This window comes from Odocoileus virginianus, chromosome 25 (genome assembly GCF_023699985.2).
Source record: "Odocoileus virginianus isolate 20LAN1187 ecotype Illinois chromosome 25, Ovbor_1.2, whole genome shotgun sequence".
NCBI classification, from domain to species: domain Eukaryota; kingdom Metazoa; phylum Chordata; class Mammalia; order Artiodactyla; family Cervidae; genus Odocoileus; species Odocoileus virginianus.
In genome coordinates this window covers 29,018,158-29,030,396 of record NC_069698.1, presented here as the reverse complement: position 1 = coordinate 29,030,396, position 12,239 = coordinate 29,018,158, and the positions used below count along the sequence as shown (strand labels likewise).

The 12,239-nt window shown below is 39.0% G+C and overlaps 1 long non-coding RNA gene across 1 annotated transcript in view; it reads left to right on the top strand.

The window, feature by feature from the left end:
- Positions 1-3,262: 3,262 nt before the first annotated feature.
- Positions 3,263-12,239, top strand: part of LOC139031108 (uncharacterized) — a 75,844-nt gene continuing 66,867 nt past the window's right edge. Inside the window, exon 1 of the long non-coding RNA XR_011483533.1 lies at positions 3,263-3,497. This is a non-coding gene — a long non-coding RNA (uncharacterized lncRNA). The remainder of the gene's footprint in view (positions 3,498-12,239) is intronic.

The window sequence follows — 12,239 nt, the reverse complement described above, 5'->3', positions numbered from 1 at the left end:
CATATGTAAAATAGATAGCCAATGGGAATTTGCTGTCTGGCTCAGGAAACTCAAACAGGGGCTCTGAATCAATTTAGAGGGATGGGATGGGGAGGGAGATGAGAGGGAGGTTCAAAAGGGAGGGGATATATGCATACCTATGGTTGATTCATGTTGAGGTTTGACAGAAGACAACAAAATTCTGTAAAGAAATTATCCTTCAATAGAAAAATAAAAATAAAATAAATAAAAAATAAAATATATTTTAAAAACTTCCAAACCAAAAATTTGAATATTTAGGACCTTGATCTCATCAGTTTGTAAAAAATGAGTAAATCAGAGTTTCACAATGTGTTTCTGGAAATATCATTTTTAAATGCATCGACAGGTATTACTTAAGACAGAAGATCTGTGATCAAATACATTCGGGAAAAACTGGTTTAAACAAGTCAAACACATGTCTTTATGGTAGTATATCTCATAACCTTTAAACTGTCAATTTATGACTATATGTATATGCATATTTATATATTTATATACCCATACTCTACATACTATATATATGGACCCGTTTTCAAATGTATCTATTTCTTTTTCCCTTAGAGTATATTGGAGTAAATTTCAGTGGACTACACCGATGGAAACTCAACTAAATATTCCTCAATTCATTCACTAACTCTTAAAGATTACCATCATGCAGTTGGTATTCACTAATGGTATTTACCTGGCTGGTCTGAAAATGTTAAACAATCTCAGATAAATGAATGATGTGCTGGTTTCTATTTAAATTATAGTTTACCTCTCCCTTTTGTCTAACCTATGAAAGAAGGTCATGATTAAAATGTGCTTTAACTTGAGCCTAAAATGTTTATCTGTCAGCAGGAAGAGAGAAAAAGAGTTCCATTTTTACTTGAAATTATACTAGGCTGTAGCTAGTTAATAAAATACTTAGAAACTTGATGAAAGAAATCATGGTAATAACAAGATTCATCATCACTATTATTTCTGCAGAAGAGAATTGGCTTCTGGGTATTCTTAGACTAATCCCATTTGCCACTACAAAATTTGGACTTTGAAGCAAGTGTGTTAGGTATTTCTAGGATCATATCCCCAAACAATGGAGAACTTCATTAAATATAGAAAGCTCTCTATAGCCTCTGCCTCCCACTGGTTTAATATATAAAACCTTGCACTAGATTCAGAAATTATATTTACATGATCCAATCCACAAAGTTGTGTAGCATTTCATGTGAGAGAGATTTGAGGCCAGTCTCTACTTAGCAGCTGGCAAGGGCTAGAGTTTGCATTTGACTGGCTCCTTTGCCTGATTTCAATTAAAAAGCAACAACGGCAACAACCACAGTGACACAAAATGTTTCAAATCCAGTTTTTGAGTAATATTAGCTTGCATTTCTGCAAGAAAACAAAGGTGTTCCAACTGAAATCCATGCTGATATCAGCTCTGGTGATTTTTCACATTCATGCAAGGGAGGCAAAAATACCTAAGGAGACGTATGCTGAAAAATAAACTAGAAACAGGGGTAAATCTACTGTGGAAAATTACTGGATTACATAATAGTAGTAATACATAAATATTGGAATTGAAGTAGAAAATCAGGCCAGGCAAAATGCTATTCTGGCTGTTTCTGCAAGTCTAGTCTTAGTTTCAAGGCTCTGGGACTTAAGGCCAAGGAAAGGTAGATTCCTTAAAGTCATCTTACTTGACAGTGATGAGTATTTTGTTCTGAATAATTTAATAACTTTAAAACTGCTTTTTATAAATTTTCTAATAACCAATGAAACAGTTAAAATCTAGGGTGAGAATTCAAATTATCTGAATGAGAATTTCTAATAACCTATGTAAAACTATGGGCTTTCCTGAGAGCTCAGTGGTAAAGAATCTGCCTGCAATGCATGTGACCCAGGTTTGACCTCTGAGTCAGGCAGACCCCCTGGAGAAGGCAATGGCTAACCACTCCAGTATTCTTGTCTGGAGAACTCCATGAACAGAGAAGCCTGGAGGGCTACAGTCTATGGGGTCACAAAGAGTCAGACATGATCGAGCAACTAACACTTTCACTTTTCAAAACTATAAACCTTGAAAAGATTCCATCAAGGAGTCTGAAGAACTGAGTACATGAATTCCTGGCTCTGAAAATATATGTGATGATAAATATTTGGGTGTTAAGCTGCTGAGTTTTGGGGTCAGTTGTTATATAACAATAGATAACAAATACAGATTTTTCTACCAGGTGTGTGTTGCTAGGCAAGGATCACCTAAAACTGTGGGAGTGGCTTGGAAACTGAGAAGTAGACAAAAGCTAAGAGGACCTTGGAGACTGTTACCAGAGATTTAAATATCTTGTGGCCTTTGAAGAGGCTGCCAGTGCCAAGGGATGAGTATCTTATGGGAAACCGGTGAAAAGGGAACTTTAATTATCTAGGGACAGAAAGTTTAAGCAACACTGTTGCTTCCTAATAGAGTAGAAAGTGGAAATATATCTGAGGAACTGGGTAATTTAGATCAGGAGAACTGCACACAGAGTGATGAAGATACTGCCTGCTGTAAGTTCTTGAACTTATAAAAATGCAAGAAGAAAAGTATAAGCTAAAGAAAAGAGTTCTAAACATGAAAGGAATGAGAGTTATTGGTTACAAATGCTCACAGCCTTTCTGGATGATGCTAAAATTAAGAAATGACTTCTTAGCAAGGAGCAAATTCAGTCACTGTCAGAAAAAAATTAAGATGAAGTTGAGGATATGCTTGTTAAATCCATTGCTAAGATCATGGAAAGACATCAGGTCAAATTCCAGAGTACAGTCATATCTTCATTATGTGAAGGGAACAGGTTTCAGGATGCCTTTGGATACCAGAATCTGGGGATGCTTAAGTTCCTTATGTAAGATGGTGCAATACTTGTACATAATCCGTTCACATCATCCCACACACTTCAAACCATTGCCAGATTGCTTATAATATCTAATAAAATGTAAATGCTAAGTAAATGTTGTCATTGTGTGGAAAATTCAAGTTTTGCTTTTTGGAACTTTCTGTTTTTTTATTTTTTAATATTTTTTTCTGTGGTTGATTGAATCCATGGAGGGCCAGCTGTGCTGTTGTGTCAGATGAAAGATTCTCTGAGGGTGTTAAAAATAAGACTCACAAATCCCTTCTGTCAAAAATAGGTCCTTTAAGAAGTTAAGGGAGTTGTCCCCTCAGCTATTTTAACAGGATCCAAAGACAGAGATGGAATTATCTCAAAGCATTGTGTGACTGTGGCTTTTGTTTAATGGAATAAACCTTAATATGATTTAAGGAAACCAAAATATTTTTAAAGAAAATTATGTTTGAAGAATTGCAGAAAGCTTGACCCAAGGGACAGAGAGTAGAAAACGAAAGTCTTTGAATTTCCAAACTTCTGCAAGCAGGAAGCAGCTGCAAACACACATTTCCTTTTGTGAAAAAAAATGATAACAGTGCAGAACCAACATACCGGAGCGTGGAGGCCAGAACCATGGTAAGTCATTTGCAAATTGGAGTTGGACTGAGTCTTAATTGAGGAACTTTCACCAGGTGCCTGGATGGATTTCAGAACTGCTGTGGGTCAGCGTGTGTGTCTCTTGTCTTCCGTTTTGGAATAGGAATTCCTGTAACAGTTCTCCTTGCCTGTCCCAAAGATGTATGTCAGCTGTGTGTGTGGGTGGGGGTTGGGGGTGGGGGACAGATCACTTGACTCTAGTTCACAGGACACCAGGTTGAGACCATCTGGACTCAAGGGGCTTTCCTTCATGAATTACAAACAAATAGACTCACCGGCATGTGGACCTGATGGACAATAAGATTCAGGAATCACACTGAATGTAGAATGAGGTCAGACTTTGTGGTCCTCGGGAGCAGTTGAGAATATTTTTGCATGCAGGACAGCTAGGAATTATTGGTAGAGAGGGCAGACAGCCTCCAAAACAGTCCCCATGTCCTGGAATGCAGACTTTATTGTAGTCCCTTCCCATATTGTAACAGAGTTAGGCTCTGTGACTAATTTATTAGATAATGATATTTCAAGGCTTCACTGGTGGTTCACTGGTAAAGAATCCTGCTAATGCAGGAGATGTGGATTTAATCCCTGGTGTGGGAAGATTACCCGGAGAAGGAAATGGCAACCCACTTCAGTATTTGTGCCTGGAGAATCCCATGGACAGAGGAGCCTGATGGTCTATAGCCCATGGGGTTACAAAGAGTTGGACATGACTTGGTGACTGAGCTCAAATATGAAAGTGATACTTCCTATCTAATAGAGATTACAAAAGATACTATGACTTTCATCTTGATGCTGCCCTCCCCATCTTCAATCCTTACCTTGGATCACTTTTCTGGGGAAATCAACTGTCACATTATGAGCAGCATAACAGAAAGACCCATGTGTTAAGGAACAAAGGCCAGTGAAAAACTGAGGGCTACCATCAACAGCTACATGAATGCCCTTGAAAATGGATTCTCCAGTCTCAGGCAAGTTTTCTGCAGACTTCAGCCTAGGCCTCAACTGTAACCTCCCAAAAGAACCTGAATCAGAACCATCCAGTTAAACCCCTCCCAGACTCCTGACCCTCAGGAATTTTGTGATTAATAAATAACCCTTGTTTTAAACTGCCAGGTTTGAGGATAATCGGTTATCCCTTTTTTTTCCCATTTATTTTTATTAGTTGGAGGCTAATTACTTTACAATATTGTAGTGGTTTTTGCCGTACATTGACATGAATCAGCCATGGATTTACAGGTATTCCCCATCCCGATCCCCCCTCGCACCTCCCTCTACCCGATCCCTCTGGGTCTTCCCAGTGCACCAGGCCCGAGCACTTGTCTCATGCATCCAGCCTGAGACGGTGATCTGTATCACCCTAGATAATATACATATTTCGATGCTGTTCTCTGGAAACATCCCACCCTCGCCTTCTCCCACAGATTCCAAAATTCTGTTCTCTTTTTACATCTGTGTCTCTTTTTCTGTTTTGCATATAGGGTTATCATTACCATCTTTCTAAATTCCATATATATGCGTTAGTATGCTGTATTGGTTTTTATCTTCTGGCTTACTTCACTCTGTATAATGGGCTCCAGTTTCATCTATCTCATTAGAACTGATTCGAATGAATTCTTTTTAACGGCTGAGTAATATTCCATGGTGTATATGTACCACAGCTTCCTTATCCATTCGTCTGCTGATGGGCATCTAGGTTGCTTCCATGTCCTGGCTATTATAAACAGTGCTGCGATGAACATTGGGGTGCATGGTTATCTCTTTTGTTTGGCTTCCTGGGTGGCTCAGTTGGTAAAGAGTCTGCCTGCAGTGTGGGAGACATGAGTCTGATCCCTGGGTCGGGAAGATCCCCTAGAGAAGGAAATGGCAACCCACCCCAGTATTCTTGCCTGGAGAATTCCATGGACAGAGGAGCCTAGTAGGCTACAGTCCATGGGGTCACAAAGAGTTAGACAGGACTGAGAGACTAACTTTCAATTTGTTATATAGCGGCCAATCACTCATACAACCATTCATGTATCTATTGATATCTCCTACTTTGTATTAGCTGTCAAAGATATGAAACATAATATCTAGTCTCTGTACTAGTCAGGACTCAATGTTGAACATAGAAATCACTGTAAGAATTATTACTGGAAAAGTTTTTATAAAGGAAAATAGATGCTTAGAAATATTGAAAAATTTCTAAGGGCATGGTCAAGGCAGGGCCTTTAGGAATGTTGATCTAAAACAAATAGATTGCCAGTTATTTCTCCAGCAAAAATGGGTTTATTAAGGATCAGCAAAGAATTGCAATTTAGTATTTGCACATGGTGAGCTATGTGCACAATTCCATACAAGAGGACAGGGGAAATCTTTTAAAGGGGAGAAGAGGAAGTTGGAAGAGATAAACATAATTCCCTGGAAGAACTGAAAATTTCAAGTTAAAATGCTTTCTGTTGGCTGAACTGTGATAGTCTCCTTAGCGGAGCTCTTACCAGGCAAGAGCTGGGTCTTTCTACTTCCTGTCAAGCTCTAGTATCAGATTAGGGTATGAGAGCTCCTTCTTTACTGCCTCCCAGCTATATTTGAATTGAAGTTTCTGTTCATTAATTTTTACTGGAGCCATTGGTCATCACTATTGTCAGGAGTTCAAAAACACATCCCTGTAGCTGAACAAAGCAGAAGGGGTGAAAAAGCCACCTCGGTAATAGCTGCACCTACAGATGCATGTGTCTGAAAAGGTGGAGAAAGGAACCCAAGAATGTTACTGCAGAAAAACAGCTCATGGCTCTAGTGTTGCTCATCAGCATAAACTAAGAGGGGCAAGAGAATGCTTCTGTCTCACTTCCTATCCTCCAGTTCACCTCAGAGTAAATCTAATTGGTGGAGCCTGATTCTCTTCTGGAATCTTATTTTGGCTAGGAAGTCTGGGAATGTTTTGAGGCTTCTAATTTCTTCAACTTGAAAGGAGGTGGAAGAGAGGTTGAGAGAACCAATTCTTATTCTTCCCCATAGTCTGTGCTCACAAGGGGTTTACAATGACAAGATTAACATAATGTGACAAGATTAGAGATGGGGAATGTGCTAAATGGAGTGTTACAGCTTAAGTGCTATAGAAGATCTCAGAGCAAGGGGATTAGAGTGCAGTGGAGAATTCAGAGAATGAAACTTCATGGAAGAGCTTGGCTTTAAAGGATGGTAGGAATTGAACAAACACAGAAAAAGTATTTAATGATGGACAGCAAGAGTAAAGGCCTGGATTAAGGTAGGTAACAGCAGATAGTTTGATTTTGCAAAAAATAAATAATGAAAGGTGGTGATAACAGGACTTTGAAATATAAAGGGCTTTAAAAATTAAAGCTCAAATATATTGCATGTGGATATACATGCATTGAATGTCCGTAGCATGTTTATATAATTGTGTAAAATATTGGATGTTATTGAGCAAATCTGTGTCTTTGCCAGATGATGATGGATCTAGAGGGAGCTATAGAAACACAGTATACGTGTCCACAGAGATAGCAACATTTCCTTCCCCCTAAATTTGGTCATATTTGTGCAGTCACTGTGATGGTCTTCAGCCTTGTATCAATTCACTTATTATGAAAAGAAGCTTTCCCTGAGTCTCCTACTTCTTGATGCTTTCTTCCCTACTGAGGGGCTAAACTTGTCTTCATATCTTACTAGCTACTGCCAGTGGTCTTCTCAATGGACAATTTGGGCAGTGTCACATGAATCTGTCTAATTTTGAATAGTCCATATACCAGAAATTGCCTGCTACTCTGCCTCCTCATTTAGATCACATCTCCATCCATTGGATATATTAATAATATTGAGCAGGTGTTATATACATTTTGGGAAAGGAACTAGATGCTTTCTAAATAACTTTTTAAGTCCAAATATGTTTTTTTTCCCCCTATTTTGTAGTTGAGGAACAAATGAGATTGATTTATTTTACTGCATAGCCTGTAGGCCTGGGGAATCCCTATGGACAGAGGAGCCTGGCGGACTACAGTCCCTGGGGTCACAAAGAGTCGAACACGACTGAGCGAGCATCAGCAGCAGAGGCTATAGTCTCTCCACTGTATCATAAATATCAAACAAAAAATATTTCCTTTATATTAAAGTATCTCAGATTTCAGCTTGCAAAACGCTGATGTTCATTATCTCAGCTGATCCTCAGAATAAGCCTGCAAATGAGAATAGTGGAGAATTACCCTTCTTGTTTTTGCAGACTGGAGAAGCACTAACTTCTAAGTCACACACCTTAACAAGTTGAATGTTTGATAACCATTATTACATTTTGATAAAGTCTAGGATAAACAAAAATTTTATTCCATATTTTAGATAGATGGATGGGCTTACTTGGTAGCTCAGCTGGTAAAGAATCCATCTGCAATGCAGGAGACCTAGGTTCGATTCCTGGGTTGGAAAGATCCTCTGGAGAAGAAATAGGCTACCCACTCCAGTATTCTTGGGATTCCCTGATGGCTCAGATGGTAAAGAATCTGCCTGCAATGTGGGAGACCTGGGTTCGATCCCTAGGTTGGAAAGATCCCCTGGAGAAGGAAATGACAGACTACCCACTCCAGTATTCTTGCCTGGAGAATTCCATGGACAGAGGAGCCTGGCGGGCTACAGTCCTTGGGGTCAGAAAGAGTCAGACAAGACTGAGCGACTAAGTACACAGATAGATGGATACATAGCTAAATTGATAGATAAATGGATTTGTGCATTTAATGATTTGAAGTTTAGAGAATTGAAAATCTGGAAACTTTATAGTATCACAGGGAACATTTTTTCGTGTTACAGTAGAAGCATAAACTATAGTTATGATAAAACCTTTTCATATATAGTTGATTGACCTTGATGGCAATTATTCATGACCCCCACCTGCGCATAAATGTCATACCGCACATTTTAGACAAGGGAAGAAAATCAGACGTTAGTCACCTTTCTGGGTCTCTAGCCAATCTTTAATGTCCTTTGTTAAGGAATGCATTATTTTCAACAGTGGAAGAGTCAAAAGAAACTTGTTGGTGTCTATTTTGCCCAGTTGACTTTCTATTGCTAAATAGCCTAGAAAGGTGTTCTTCAGCCACCTTATACATATATATTTATATTATGGTGGAAGATGAGTTTTCTATCGAGGTTCACTATACATGTAGATAGCTGTTTTTGAAAGTGCTAATACAAGAGGTAACCTCAGAAAATAAAGCTTAACCTCAAATTTTTAAGAAATGAAATTTTAGTTATTTGTAAGGATGTGGGAAAGAATTATAACTTCAGAATGACCTTCAGTTCTCAAATTTCATCTTTCAGCAATTAGACTCTATAACCAGCCTGCCCTTTCCTAATCAAGAAACAAAAATTTATGCCTATGTAGCATCAAAAATTCCTTGGTTATAATCAAGAGGAACATAAAGGAGAACATTTTCATTAGTGCATGTCATGAACATTGTAGAAAAAAGAATTATAACCTACCCCAGTCCAATTCATCTTCCCTGAGGAGCCGTTTAAAGCAAAAAAAAAAAAAAAAAAAAAAAGGAGAAGAAGATTAAAAAAATAAAGAAAAGTCCTTAAATCCTTAGTTTTTCAGTTACTCCAACTCCTTGAAATAAGTTTTGAAGTTACACAAGAAAGTTTTCAAGGAATAGCATAGTCTGCTTGATCTCAGTTGGAGCCATGTAAAAATAAAATCCTCTAAGTTAGAGACTAATGACTTTACATTAGGAATAATGCATTCAATTCTAAAATGAGCACTATTGATTGAAATCCAAGAGATAGATGTGAGTTTTAAGGTGGTGGGAGGAGAGTTAATACATTTTTCCATATATTTAATTAATCATGGTCATTATAGGATGAAGAATTAAATATAATGCATCATTATGTGCTCAGATGCTCAGTCGTATCTGACTCTTTGCAACCTGACTGTAGCCTGCCAGGTTCCACTGTCCTTGGAATTCTCCAGTTAAGAATACTGGAGTGGGTTGCCATGCCCTTCTCTGGGGGATCTTCCCAACCCAGGGGTCAAATCTGCGTCCCTTACGTCTCCTGCATTGGCAGATGGATAACCGCTAGCACCATTATTCTGGGCCTTGTGAACACTTTATAATTACATGAAATTTATATGAAAATTCAAATGTTTCATTTTCAAATCCCAGGGAAAGATCTTCTATGCCTCTATCATTGCTGTGAGAAGAAAATTTTCAGCCAGTTCCTGGTTCCAGAAAGACGATGAGAGACATGAAGAGCACAACCTCACTAGTTAAGCTGCCCTAAGAATGCAGTAAAGAACAGAGAACTCTCCCAGAGAAGAAAACTGCAGATTAGCTAATCCAACCGAACCAGCTAAATTCAGCCTAGACCAAGGCTGAGATCTTTACAGATATGTGAGCTGAAAGGACAATGTTTGTTTCTAGTGGAGGGATGATGTGTTACGCTGCAATTGATAACTTTTACAAAGTTGTATGCAGGTAACAAAATAAAACACAATACATGACAGAAATTTACAGAAGTGTTGAAGTAGTTTTGCTATCCTTGTGTAAGAAAAGTTTAACACTAATGTTAAGAAGCAGGAGAGAGACCAAGATAGTGACATTTGTTATTGCTTAGTCGCTAAGTTGGGTCATGTCTGACTCTTTGCAGCCTCATGAACTGCAGCATGCCAGGCTCCTCAGTCCTCCACTATCTCCTGAAGTCTGCTCAAATTCTTGTCTGTTGAGTCACTGATGCTATCTAACCATCTCATCCTCTGCCAGCCCCTCTCCTTTTGCCTTCAATCTTTCCCGGCATCAGGGTCTTTTCCAATGAGTCAACTCTTTGCATCAGGTGGCCAAAGTATTAGAGCTTCAGCTTTAACCACAGTCCTTCCGTGGTTAATAATAATTCAGGGTTGATATCTTTTAGGACTGATTGGTTTGATCTCCTTGCAGTCTAAAGGACTCTCAAGAGTTTTCTCCAACATCCCAGTTCAAAAGCATCAAGATTGTAACATAGGAATCTCCTAAACTTTTCTTTTCCCTGGGTACACTGAATGTACAGTTACACATGGAACAGTCATTTGGAACAAAATCCCCAGACTAGCTGAGTGGCTCCTACATATCAGGGAAATGAGAAAATAGCCACATTGAAATGAATACAAAAGGCTGAGACATATCCTCAGACTCAGTTGATCTAGTTGATCTGAACATAACTTGTGTGACTGGATTTACTCATCTCAAAAGAGAAGAAAAGAAGGAAGGAAGGGCACTGGCCCAAATATAATGTAATGACCTTCCCATATACGCCTGAGTGGACACCTATCAAGAGCAGGTATTCCTGACTGGCTCTTTCACTCTCTGTGTAAGCAGTGCTGGGAGAGATGCGATTATTGGCCTGACTCACATTGCACTTAAACTATGGAGAATTTGGATGCTCCACTAGGGATTGGCAAATTATAGCCCATGATCCAAACTAGCTCACTGCTTGTTTTTTATGAATAAAATTTTATTATTAATAGAACATAGACTTTATTCATTACAAATTGTTGTTGTTTTTGCTCTACAAAGTCAGAGTTAAGTAGCTGAGACAGTTATGTGGGTATGTTAGTTGTTCCATCATGTTCGACTCTTTGTGACCCCATGGGCTGTAGTCTGCCAGGCTCCTCTGTTTATGGAATTCTTCAGGCAAGAATACTGGAGTGGGTTGCCATTTCCTTCTGCAGGGGATCTTTCCGACCCAGGAATCGAACCCGGGTGTGTCTCTTGCACTGCAGGCAGATTCTTTACCACTGAGCTGTCAGGGAAGCTATTTTGAGACAGATATTAGAGTCTGCAAAACTGAAAAACACTCTCTTCCCTGTTACAAAAAAGTTTGCTTGTTGTTGTTATTTAGTCACTAAGCTGTGTCTGTCCACCGGGATCCTCTGTTCATGGAATTTCCCAGGCAAGAATACTGAAGTGAGCTGCCATTTCCTCCTCCAGGGATCTTCACGATTCAGGGATAGAACCCATGTTTCTTGTGTCTCTTGCTTTGACAGACCACTTCTTTACCACTGAACCACCAGGGAACCCTTGCTCTAAAGTGCTATAGTAGGTCATGGCTGGAAGATCAAGATATGAGGAGGAAAGTAAAGCTAAGTGTCAAGAAAAGGCAGTTTTAGGTGTGGTTGTCATTATGGTTGAGGTTGTAGTCATCATAGTTAACAACGTGGACAAGGAGATATGATTTCCGGGAATTCTCACTGGCATCCACTGTGAGACTGGAGGCCAATTCTGTGCCACTTGCTTGTTGTACAAAATTATTTACTGGCTCATCTTCTTTAAAATAACCTCACTTTGATGCAGCATATTTTCAATATTGGTGTTTTTGGAAAGATTTTATAAGTTTTCTAGGTGGAAATTTGGCCCAAGAGCACGAAGACCCTCTTAAAAGGTAGCCAGGTCCAAATATATTTTGTTTAAAATATCTTGTGCCTCTGTGTGAGTGCAAATTTTTTAAAGGTATTTCTCAGACACTGCCCCAATAATATACACATCTCCATTTTGCTGTAGGTTAAAGTATATACACTATTGCAAGGTACATGCAGTCTGGCCATATTTGGGGGCACAGTGAATTATTCATATATTATGTGCATTCTTTAGCCCTGACAAATCCTGGAGGACCAGATTCTACTCTTTTGTCCACTTCAAAGTTCCTCTGAGTTCTTGCAAATTACAGTGGTGGCTGAATTCCCCCTTTCCATTTGCCTGTCTTTTGTCT